The sequence below is a fragment of the Schistocerca gregaria genome, chromosome 8, assembly GCF_023897955.1.
Source record: "Schistocerca gregaria isolate iqSchGreg1 chromosome 8, iqSchGreg1.2, whole genome shotgun sequence".
In the NCBI taxonomy this organism is placed as follows: domain Eukaryota; kingdom Metazoa; phylum Arthropoda; class Insecta; order Orthoptera; family Acrididae; genus Schistocerca; species Schistocerca gregaria.
The window spans coordinates 233706149-233719273 of record NC_064927.1 but is presented as its reverse complement, the minus strand read 5'-3'; the positions used below and the strand labels follow the sequence as shown (position 1 = coordinate 233719273).

General features: G+C 43.9%; 1 long non-coding RNA gene across 1 annotated transcript in view; it reads right to left on the bottom strand.

The window, feature by feature from the left end:
• Window positions 1–297: 297 nt before the first annotated feature.
• LOC126284446 (uncharacterized) overlaps window positions 298–13125 on the bottom strand; it is a 67144-nt gene continuing 54316 nt past the window's right edge. The window contains exon 2 of the long non-coding RNA XR_007551480.1: window positions 298–488. This is a non-coding gene — a long non-coding RNA (uncharacterized LOC126284446). The remainder of the gene's footprint in view (window positions 489–13125) is intronic.

Sequence of the window (13125 nt, the reverse complement as noted above, 5' to 3'; positions counted from 1 at the left end):
AACTTTTAGATCTCTATAATTGATGGCTGTTAGTTAAGAGTACCTCCGTTTATTCTTCGAAATACTTCGTACCAGACAGGTATTTTAACACACTTTCTCAGTCCTCTCAAACGAGCTGTTGCATAATCCTTTGTAAAGGGTGTAGCACAAAATAGCGAGGAGCACTCCAACTTAGGACTGACAAGTATATCTCTTCATAATCGATCGACTTTGACAAAGGAGAATATTTTTTCCTGAAAGAAGCTTCGGTGTTTCAGACGGAACCGAGGGAAAAATAAAGAAAATAGGAAACAGTACTCAGTAAACACGTATCCAATAGTTTAGTCACAAAAATTATTGGTATTAAACAATTACAATGTAAACAAAAGTAGAGCGGTAAAAGTATTGAGCATCGTCATATTATCTTTTTAGTGGCAGTTGGGTGCCCGTACGTTGGTAGGACTCCACCGTCATGCTTTGATGTCCGATGCAGTGGTATATGCATTATCCTGTAACAAAATCAAACAGAATTACATTGTTACAGTTGACTGGATAAAGAAATGCTTTTCAGCCAAATAATCTCTGTAACACCAAGTGACATGAATGTATGAAGATGATATCGAAAATGGAACATTATATTAATGAACTGTTGATAGTATCTACTCGAATTTGAAAGTGGAAGACGTCAAAGAGGGCAATCCTCGATTACATGATAATCGTATTACTTGTAATAACAATAAGGCTCAAGAGAAAAAAATTCTACAGGAAAACGTCTGCAGGATATGTTTGTAATTATAGAGTATCTACATGTACTGTATACACTGGTACGCAAAACATTGTGATAACCTTCTTAATAGCTTGTTTGTCCGACTTTTGAAAGAAATACATTACTTATTTTGCGTATCAGCGATCCAACGGTGCTTGGGTAACTCGGACGGTAGAGCAATTGTCCATGAAAGGCAAATGTCTTGAGTTCGAGTCTTGGTCCGGCACACAGTTTTAATCTGTCTGTAATTTTTGTATCAGCCCACACACCGACGCAAAGTGAAAATTTCATTGGTGGCTTTGTAGAGGCATGTAGCATTGGAGGTCTACCCATAGGTCATGTAATTCTTATAAATAAAGCGCCGCTGATTTGTGTACGCGGTGAGGTTGCCCGATAGCGACCCACATGGGTTCCAAGGGATTTAAATCGGGCGAATTTGGTATCCGAGATGTGAACGTGAGTTCGCTATAATGCTCCTCAAACTACTGTAGCACGGTTCTGGCTCCGAGACACGGACAATCATACCGCTGAAAGATGACATATTCGTCGGGGAAGACATAACGCATTAAGGGGATGCAGGTGGTTCGCAGCTGTCAGCGTATCTTCGATTACTACGCAGGTCACATGAAAGCGCAGGAGAATGTCTCCCATAACATAATACTGCTTCCACCAGCCTGCGCATTTCGAGGAGCCACCGTTCATCTCGAAGACCGCATTTGTGGCGACGACCGTCGACCTAGCGTAGCAAAAACGTGTTTCACTCGAAGAGCCGACACGGTCCATTCATTGACGGTCGAATCCCGATGGTGCCGAGCACACTGCAATCGTAATTGACGATGTCGTTGGGCAACATGTGAACACGTAGGAGTGGTCTGCTGCGGAGCTCCATGTGCAACAATGTACAACGAACGGCGTGCTCCGAAACATTTGTACGTGCACCAGCACTATGCTCTTTCAGAAAAGATGCCAGAGATCACCATCTATCCTACTTTACCGAGCAGACAAGCCTCCGAACCCCATATTCTGTCAAGAGTCGAGGACGTTCACCCATTTAGCGCCTAGTGGTAGTATCACTGTCCTACCTCTTTCTGTAGATGCTCACAACGTTAGGAGGTTAACATTCGATCACTTCGCCGTTACCGCGATACTCGTTCAGAGGCACTGCGTAATAATGATCTGCCCTTTGTCAGATCCGCTCTTCATCTCAGAGTAGCTCTTGCAACCGACGTCCTCTATTATTTGCTGGATGTATTCCAATCTCTATCTTCCCTACAGATTTTGCCCTCTACAGCTCGCTCTAATACCATGGAAGTTATCCCCTCAGTGCGACGCCATTGAGCATCAGTCCATGCACCCAGGTATGGATCCACTCCAAAGCCAGCCGTCCGTGAAACTTCCTAGCAGATTAATATGAAATTCCTGGCAGATTAAAACTGTGTGCCGGATGCCGGACCGAGACTCGAACTCGGGACCTTTGCCTTTCGCGGGAAAGTGCTCTACCAACTGAGCTACCCAAGCACGACTCACGACCCGTCCTCACAGCTTTAATTCCGCTAGTACCTCGTCTCCTACCTTCCATACTTCACAGAAGTTCTCCTGGATACCTTGCAGATCTAGCACTCCTGGAAGAAAGGACATTGCAGAGACACGGATTAGCCACAGCTTGGTGGATGTTTCCAGAGTGAGATTTTCACTCTGCAGCGTAGTGTGCGCTGATATGAAATTCCTGGCAGATTAAAACTGTGTGTCGGGCCGAGACTCGAACTCGGGACCTTCGCCTTCCGCGGTCAAGTGCTCTAAAGCGAAATGCAAAGGTTCCGAGTTCGAGTCTCGTTCCGGCACACGGTTTTAACCTGCCAGGAAGTATCATGTCAGCGCATATTCCGCTGCAGAGTGCAAATTTCATTCTAGCAGCCCTCTGTAATATGGTATCAATGGCAGCCTATGCACGATAATTCCCGTCTCGCTGCTGCTAGTTTTCGACCAATAGTGCGGGATGACATAGAATGTAGCAAGGACCATTACTTTCCTTGGATAGCAGCCGAATATGTGAAGGGGTTACGGTGTGCCTATATGCCGATCCTTCCTCGTCGTGGTCAGACGTGACTGGATCCTTGACGACGAGTATGTCAACCGTCATTTCACCATATAGTAGTCTACCATTGGATGTCACATCCGAAAGCCCCACAAATCACCATGCTGCACTATTCGACCAGCCGGCCAAATAGAGAGCAACAATGAGGCCCCTTTCAAACTCCGTCAGGTGCTGACGACGCTGTCTCAGATGAGTTTGCGGCTCGTGCGTGCCTTTTGTAAGCAGCCTCTTTGTATTTTGGCAGCGCTGTGGAATGTGTTAATATCACAGTGCACTGTGCCCTCGGAAATAGATTCTGTGGCTGGACGGACTACCAGTTACTATGTGGATTGGAAAGTGTATGGACATGATTTTCTTAGTGGAGACTCTGTGTTGGTAGGACGTGCATTGTAAAGTGAGATGAAATTATGTGTTTATAAGAAAATACGGAAGGAAATATATAACGTTTGGGCAGTGGAATTATTGACTACTATATAATTTTTGGAACTGGATGTCACATGAATAACTTTTCTAAATACACTCCTGGAAATGGAAAAAAGAACACATTGACACCGGTGTGTCAGACCCACTATACTTGCTCCGGACACTGCGAGTGGGCTATACAAGCAATGATTACACGCACGGCACAGCGGACACACCAGGAACGGCGGTGTTGGCCGTCGAATGGCGCTAGCTGCGCAGCATTTGTGCACCGCCGCCGTCAGTGTCAGCCAGTTTGCCGTGGCATACGGAGCTCCATCGCAGTCTTTAACACTGGTAGAATGCCGCGACAGCGTGGGCGTGAACCGTATGTACAGTTAACGGACATTGAGCGAGGGCGTATAGTGGACATGCGGGAGGCCGGGTGGACGTACCGCCGAATTGCTCAACACGTGGGGCGGGAGGTCTCCACAGTACATCGATGTTGTCGCCAGTGGTCGGCGGAAGGTGCACGTGCCCGTCGACCTGGGACCGGACCGCAGCGATGCACGGATGCACGCCAAGACCGTAGGATCCTACGCAGTGCCGTAGGGGACCGCACCGCCACTTCCCAGCAAATTAGGGACACTGTTGCTCCTGGGGTATCGGCGAGGACCATTTGCAACCGTCTCCATGAAGCTGGGCTACGGTCCCGCACACCGTTAGACCGTCTTCCGCTCACGCCCCAACATCGTGCAGCCCGCCTCCAGTGGTGTCGCGACAGGCGTGAATGGAGGGACGAATGGAGACGTGTCGTCTTCAGCGATGAGAGTCGCTTCTACCTTGGTGCCAATGATGGTCGTAAGCGTGTTTGGCGCCGTGCAGGTGAGCGCCACAATCAGGACTGCATACGACCGAGGCACACAGGGCCAACACCCGGCATCATGGTGTGGGGAGCGATCTCCTACACTGGCCGTACACCTCTGGTGATCGTCGAGGGGACACTGAATACTGCACGGTACATCCAAACCGTCACCGAACCAATCGTTCTACCATTCCTAGACCGGAAAAGGAACTTGCTGTTCCAACAGGACAATGCACGTCCGCATGTATCCCGTGCCACCCAACGTGCTCTAGAAGGTGTAAGTCAACTACCCCGGCCAGAAAGATCTCCGGATCTGTCCCCCATTGAGCATGTTTGGGACTGGATGAAGCGTCGTCTCACGCGGTCTGCACGTCCAGCACGAACGCTGGTCCAAATGAGGCGCCAGGTGTAAATGGCATGGCAAGCCGTTCCACAGGACTACATCCAGCATCTCTACGATCGTCTCCATGGGAGAATAGCAGCCTGCATTGCTGCGAAAGGTGGATATACACTGTACTAGTGCCGACATTGTGCATGCTCTATTGCCTGTGTCTATGTGCCTGTGGTTCTGTCAGTATGATCATGTGATGTATCTGACCCCAGGAATGTGTCAATAAAGTTTCCCCTTCCTGGGACAATGAATTCACGGTGTTCTTATTTCAATTTCCAGGAGTGTATTTTCATCACGTTTGAGACATCTTAAGTGTGTTCTTATTTAATTGAACTCTGTAAAACTGATGACAGCACAAATGTGCTGAAACACGTTGTGTACCAAAAACAGAAGAAGAAATTGAATTTTACGTGAACACGTAAGCAAAACACAATATTGTGACCTTTTCTACGGAAACGGCTGCTATTCTTAAAAAAAAAGGTTGATTACGACTAAATATGCACTGCAATCCATGATTTTTTTAAAAGAAAGACATACACGTTACATTTTCTGGATCAGAATATTGATAAAGTGCACGTTAGATAGTGCATTCCTTAGTGTAACGTTTCGATATTGCTTCAGATCACAGGAAGGGAAATTCAAACGTAGCTTGCAAGTATCGTCTCTTTATTGATGTATGAGTTAGCTCAGTAGTCTTCCTCGGGAGAAAAATCATACTAATCGATAGAGCCGGTAGACCTAGCTACCTGTTGTGGAACAGCGTGTGTGGACAGCTTAGCTGGAATGACCATTCCATTGCGTCCCATGGTTTAAGGTCTAAGCTGGCACACAGCGTTTGTCAGCCAACTGTTGGTGCCTACTTTACAAGTAAGTGGTGGTGCTAGATGGTGGTGGTAAAAATGATGATATGCTCATGTTTTCTTAAAGGGTGTGTTGATGGTGCAGGGTGCAGCTAAAAGAGGTATGTGTGTGTGTGATTAATGTAGAAGAAAGAAGGGACTCAGTGTAGCTGCAAAACGATTTTTGTGCATCAGTTCGTTTTAGCGTAACTCTACGTCAAACCTCCTGATTTGTGCTGCGCAAGAAATAAAGATAATGTTCCCCAATTGGAGGCACCCGCCTTAGCCATTAGTACACCAACGAGTAGGCAATAAGTTTGTACAAGTAAAGCATTACAGATCGGAAATCTGTAAAAACGCATGTCTTTAGAACTTTGACGTTAGTAGTATTACGTAGAACCCTGTAGAACTTAAATTAAAGAAAATCTCGTTCAGTGATACATTACGATCCATCCTAATTTTTCCCCTTTTTCTAATTTATCGAATTGCAATGGCAGCTTGGAAAGCCAGCTTCAATTCCATGTAAGAGTAGGAAATTTTGTTAAATTGTAGGAACAATACTTTTGGTAACATTTATGTTCAAGGGTTTAGGGGACTATAACGCGAAGGCCGGCCGCTGTGGCAGAGCGGTTCTAGGCGCTTCAGTCCGAAACCGGGCTGCTGCTACGGTCGCAGGTTCGAATCTAGCCTCGGGCATTGATGTGTGTGATGTCCTTAGGTTAGTCTGATTTAAGTAGTTCTAAGTCTAGGGGACTAATGACTTCAGATATTAAGTCCTATGGCGCTTAGAGCCATATAACGTGAAGAGTTTTGTGGGAGCAACATGAACTATCCTTCGACAGTGGTGATGTAGTCTACATGGGGAAAATCAGTTTTCTATCAAAATCAGTCATTTTAATATGTGGACAGGTTAACGATACGCAGGTAATGGTTGGAGTGCTGACACATTATGCTGACTCATTATCTGTGTATCCAGTAATGCTGGCAGCTGATGGGTTATGCATGGGGATCATATCGACCTGTGCCGCATCCAATCAGCCTGAAGATGACTCAATGAAGCGTTGAAACTGGTAGCGACAAAATAAAATAAAATCATAAGGACGGCTGTAGGTGTTTTTGCTTTTTTGTACAGACATTCTAGTCACCTTGCATATGCGAGTATAATTATTACATGCAATAATAAAAACAGTGCGTTGGTGCATTTTCAACTGTTGACGAAAATGGAATGCTAACGAACATTTCATATCACGGAAAGGGATCGAAAAGAAAAAAGCAGTGCAATGGACAAGGGCTACTTAGAATGACGCAGAAATCTGTAAGCCTGTCGGATTACGCTCCATTACTCGATAATTTCATATATGAACTGATTAAAAACATCCAAGATCCAGTATTTCGTTTATCAGGATACCGTTTCAGTCCACAGACCACAAGCAACAAAGGTGTTAGTTGTGATGCACCCCGGTTCCTACTCCATCCTATTTTCCTCACCTAGCTCCCAACGATTTGTTCCTGTTTTCCTGTCTTGAATATCTAATTTATTATTTTTATTATTGGTTTGTGGCTGGAAGACCACACAGCCATCTCTGTTTATAGGGTTTTTTCAAAAATGGTTCAAATGGCTCTGACTCAACTTCGAAGGTCATCAGTCCCCTAGAACTTAGAACTACTTAAACCTAACTAATTTCAGGAAATCACATCCATGCTCGAGGCAGGATTCGAGCCTGCGACCGTAGCGGTCGTGCTGTTCCAGACTGTAGCGCGTAGAACCGCTCGGCTAGCCAGGCCGGCAGGTTCTTTTTTCCATCATTTTACAAGCCAAGGTACTATTTATTTAAGAATTTCATAATTACTTTTTAAGGTGATATGCTGTATTAGTTGATAGTGGTTGATGAGGTGTCACTAACTGTTATATGAAATCAATTGCTGGTTTGCATGAAGTTTACATTCGTAAATAATGTATATTCGGTGAGAGTGGTGGAGAATATTCCATGATTAAATTTCATGCGAATTATTGAACTTATATTTATTCACCTTAGTTGCATGGAATCAAGGTTTCGAGGGGATACTTGGCTGCATTCGTCATATTTATTCACCTTAGTTGCGTGGAATCAAGGTTTCGAGGGGATACTTGGCTGCATTCGTCCATAATATTTTCCTTCACTACGTACTGGTGAGTGATATTCGTCTTGCCAGTGGCCTCTCGTTGTACTTCAAATGTAGTCTATAGGTATGGTGATGGTAGTAAGATGTTTTTAAATGTGCTGTTTCGATCGGCGGTCTTCGCTAAGTCGTCGACTATTTCATTATATGCAACATGAACGTGTTCCTTGATCAGTATAAATATTAGGTTCTTCCTGATTTTTCCTCTCCCTTGCTAGCGTTTATAATGTTTATTACCAGTGAATTAATTTTCTTGAGAACCGTTGTGTCTGCATGTCTTGGAGCAATCTTGTAAAATACGTTAAAATCGAAGTGTCTTTTCCTGTGAGGTTGTGCAAGTAATGTAAAACTGCAAGTATACTGTAGCTTCAACGAAAACTGTCGGAGTTTTACTACAAAGTGTACATAGATACAGGAGCGCGTATCTCACTCTGCCGTTTCCTGTGGTTCTGGACACAAAAGAGATAGAAATATAATGGGAAATTATAAGCAGTGCAGGCTTTTATTGATTGCTCTGTTCTGGCGAAAGTTTTTATTGGAAAGTAAAAAATAATGGCTGCTGAAGTTATTTCGCTGTACTAGCAATCAGAATTAGGATATGTTGCCGTTCGTCGAAGAAAAGGTGAAGTTTCCTTTAAATCTATAAATATTGCACATAATTCTCATTTGTCATTGAGAAAATCGCTCGTATTCTTATCAGTGGACTGTCAACCGCAGAAAGTCTTTTTCGGCAAAATATTTCTGTCGTCAATTCACATTGCAAGTAGGTGGGCACTTACATAGTTTCCGATAACACTCCTGGAACACATAGCTCCTAGGCAAGTTTTGTTGCCATTGAATTAGATTCAATCTAGTTTGGAAATTTATTTCATGTTAACTCTGCAGAACAACATTGTTGCGCTGCGTTCCCGTCTGGCGAAGCAGCAGACACCCGTGATTGTCTCAGCAAAGAGACATGATAGAAAGAGTGACACAAGGCACCTCAATAGTTATGTATTCTTGCAGAAGGAGATGTATTTGGTGCGCTGGCGTTGCAGAAGTCGTGCACCAGAGTTTCGGAAAGGAGAAGTTGCGACGGCATCGGAGCACAGTCAGGGCTGTGAAGTTTCTGACACGATGGGAAACTTGGGACAATGATATGATGGTTGCTTAATGGTCACACTTTGTGCTTCGATGTTGTGACTTATAAGGAGGCCACTCGGCAACCGAATTTTCGAATTTTTTTATGTCCATGGTACTTGAAATTCAGAGCTGAAATATCAGTCCTTCAGAGCGGTTCGACACAATTCTCAATAGCTGAGAAAACCGACTTCGAAATTTTCCGGCGTCTTCAATGTCTTGAATATCGGGATGTAGTGTGGCTCTTTGGTAGCCCCGCCAGGTTAGCCGAGAGCGCTAATGCGCTGCTTCCTGGACTCGGGTAGGTTCGCCAACTCCGGATCGAATTCGCCCGGCGGATTAACGACGAAATGCCGGTGTGCAGGCCAGCCTGGATGTGGTTTTTAGGCGGTTTTACACATCCCCTAGGTGAATACCGGGCTGGTCCCCACGTTCCGCCTCAGGTTCACGACTCGCAGACATTAGCAACACATTCGCACTATTCCATGGTTTACATTCGACACAGACAGCTGGGGTACACTAATTGCTTCCCGGGGGATACGGGGTGGCGGCAGGAAGAGCATCCGGCCATCCCTTACACTTGCCATGCCACATCCGATTAACCATGGCCGACCCTGCGTAACTGTGGGACAAGGCTCAGACAAAGAAAGAAATAAAGATAGTGTGGCTCTTTGGTAGAATGCTTGCCTGTCAGGGAGGGCCGATGCAGTTTTTTAAACAAAAGTGCATGTTCTACGAATATTTCTGTGAAGCGTACACCACAGAAAGATAGAGAAAATTTAATTTTTAATGATTCTTAAGGTTTCCGTATTTCCGTAAAAAATGAACCCTTAAAGGATCATTTCGTTGTTCGTACGTCTGCCTGTTCGTTCCAGTGCTAAGACTCCATTTTCCTCAGGAAGAGCTAGAGGTATCTAGCTGAAATTAGTGTCATATACTAAATCTACGGTTCCTTGGCGGTGCACAGAATTTAAGTTTTTAATTAAGTCAGTGCAATAAAAAGTTACGCCCATTTTTTTATGCTCGCAGACTGACTCATCGAAACCTGTAGGGTACTTCCCGTAGATCTTGAATCATGACATTCGACAAGAAGCAACTTTTTAAAGTACAAGTAAAGGAAAATATCCGAAAATGGTTAATTTGTAATTATATCACACTAAATAATTCTTATTTTGATATTACAACTTACGTTGCATTCCTAATCTGCCAGAAATCTCAGGAACTACTGTAGGGGTTTTGCAGGGGTTTTGATCTGGTGTATAGTAAGAGGTACAGTGATTCACGAGGACGCTTTGTGTGTATAATTTGCAAATATTTCGTGATAACTGGCTGAGCTTCTGTGAAGTCCTCTGCCACTTTTGGAAAAGATGCGTTTGCCATTTAGCGATTACAGGCTTTTTAAGGTCTCTCCACTTCTCAGCCACACCAGCTCATTTTACTTAACATTCTTTGACAGTCTATATTTACGATTACGATACGTACAGCACTGTGATGTTTAAAATCAAAGTAATACTCGTAACTGAAGAACGATTGCTCTTACATGGGTTCGAATGAGGCTGAAATATGCCGTAAAATGTCCATCGACGTGTTCCACAGAACATTTAAACATTTCGGTAACAACGACAGCCCTGTCGCCGGCTGTACCGTTTTCATCTCTGGCGAATTCTTTCAAATCTTGTCAGTTATCGCAAAACGGACGAGAGTAGACGATTTCGTAGTATCTGAAACTGCCAATTATCAAAGCACGTTAATATATTCCAGAATTAATAAAATAAGTGAAAAATTACATAAGCGAATGAGAAATCGCTTAAGGAATTTGAACTTCAGCCAAAAGCCATCACGTTCTTCAATGTCTTGGAATTTCCCGGACAGATATCTTGCCAATGTCGAAATCTATACCAGAGAAAAATCATCGAGAATCTCGATTCTCTGTTGGATCAAACTAGCTAAACCTACATCGTTAAGCTTGTACGGAACGCTCGAACCGAGTCCTACTCACACTTGTGCAGTTTTTTATGTTTAATCAGTCTTTATTAATAAGTTCTTATAAAAGATCAGTATATAACAACTTAAGCTTGCAATCAAAATTGGATTCGTGTGCGTTTGATATGTCATTAAAGAAAAGAAGCCGTGCATTTTTTCATTAAAGTGAAGATTAGATACATGTTAATAAGCAAATATTTTATGAATTTTATATTTAAATAACTTACGTATTCGCCTGGTGAGCAAGATGAAAGAGACAGGCGAAATACCCTCAGACTTCAAGAAGAATATAATAATTCCAATCCCAAAGAAAGAAGGTGTTGACAGATGTGAAAATTACCGAACTACCTGTTTAATAAGCCACAACTGCAAAATACTAACGCGAATTATTTACAGACGAATAGAAAAACTGGTAGAAGCCGACCTCGGGGAAGATCAGTTTGAATTCCCTAGAAATACTCGAACACGTGAGGCAATACTGACCTTACGACTTATCTTAGAAGAAAGATTAAGATAAGGCAAACCTACGTTTCAGCATTTGTTGACTTACAGAAAGCTTTTGACAATGTTGACTGGAATACTCTCTTTCAAATTCTAAAGGTGGCAGGGGAAAAATACAGGGAGCGAAAGGATATTTACAATTTGAACAGAAACCAGATGGCAGTTATAAGAGTCGAGGGGCATGAAAGGGAAGCAGTGGTTGGGAAGGGGAGTGAGACAGGGTTGTAGCCTCTCCCCGATGATATTCAATCTGTATATTGAGCAAGCAGTAAAGGAAACAAAAGTAAAATTTGGAGTATGTATTAAAATCCATGGAGAAGAAATAAAAACTTTGAGGTTCGCCGATGACATTGTAATTCTGTCAGAGACAGCAAAGGACTTGGAAGAGCAGTTGAACGGAATGGACAGTGTCTTGAAAGGAGGATATAAGATGAACATCAACAAAAGCAAAACGAGGATAATGGAATGTAGTCGAATTAAGTCGGGTGATGCTGAGGGAATTAGATTAGGAAATGAGACCCTTAAAGTAGTATAGGAGTTTTGCTATTTGGAGAGCAAAATAACTGATGATGGTCGAAGTAGAGAGGATATAAAATGTAGACTGGCAATGGCAAGGAAAGCGTTTGTGAAGAAGAGAAATTTGTTAACATCGGGTATAGATTTAAGTGTCAGGAAGTCGTTTCTGAAAGTATTTGTATGGAGTGTAGCCATGTATGGAAGTGAAACATGGACAATAAATAGTTTGGACAAGAAGGGAATAGAAGCTTTTGAAATGTGGTGCTACAGAAAAATGTTGAAGATTAGGTGGTTAGATCACGTAACTAATGAGGAGGTATTGAGTAGGCTTGAGGAGAATTTTGTGGCACAACTTAACTAGAAGAAGGGATCGGTTGGTAGGACATGTCCTGAGGCATCAAGGGATCACAAATTTAGCATGGGAGGGCAGTGTGGAGGGTAAAAATCGTAGAGGGAGACCAAGAGATGAATACACTAAGCATATTCAGAAGGATGTAGGTTGCAGTAGGTACTGGGTGATGAAGGAGCTTGCACAGGATAGAGTAGCATGGAGAGCTGCATCAAACCAGTCTCAGGATTGAAGACCACAACAACAACAACATTCGAACTGAAAAAAAAAATTAAACGAGGTTCGAACCAGAACTCCAGCGTTTACTAGTTTCGAGCACTACCGATTGATTTCCATCTGTACATATTTTATACGTCACAGAAGCATTTGATTATTAACGTATATCTAATCTTCACTTTAAAGAAAAAGTGATGGTCCACTTGTAAGTAGTGTAAACGATGCTGACTTGGTGCCCTTCGGCGGGCCTTCTGCTGGCTAACTTCCAACTGTTTTTGTATTGAAAAAATGCGCGTCTTCTTTTCGTTAATGACCTCTTGGTGTGGGGCGTGCCGGTGTGCAGAATCCGACTGTTGACCCCAGTGCGGGCCGCAGCGGCTCACAGCTGTGACTTGTTTCAGCACAGGCGGCGATGGACGGCGACAGCCTGTGTCTGTACGGGTGGTGACGGACAGAAAAACGTGATGGCCCAAACTCGAACCGTGACATCCGTGGCTGGCGGCAATAACAGCTGGACCATCAGACCCTTTAATCACAGATTTTAATGAGTCTTAGATACGTTGTAGAGAGACCGATCCTGGACGTATAGGTAGCGACATTTCGTGCGATGGTCCATAGTTTACGAGAAAATCTACGCAGGCGCTTTACGAATGCCTCCTGTAGCGAAACGTTAGTTCCATTCCGACTCAGTGACTAGGGCCTGTCGCATGGAAAGTCGCTAGCCAAGTGCTCAGAGAAGGTCCCTGTGCAACATACCCTTAACTGTCTGAGAGTCCTCTTGATGGTGCAGACAGAAGGCCCGCAGCTAATGCAGCCAGTCCGGCAGCCGCAGGTTGTTGGCTCGTTTCGAATCGTAGACTAGTGGAAACCTCCGTTCGAATCTGGCTACTGGTGACGATTGCAAGCCGCTGGTCTAGAACTGGCGGCAAACTGTATGCAAGACTAGT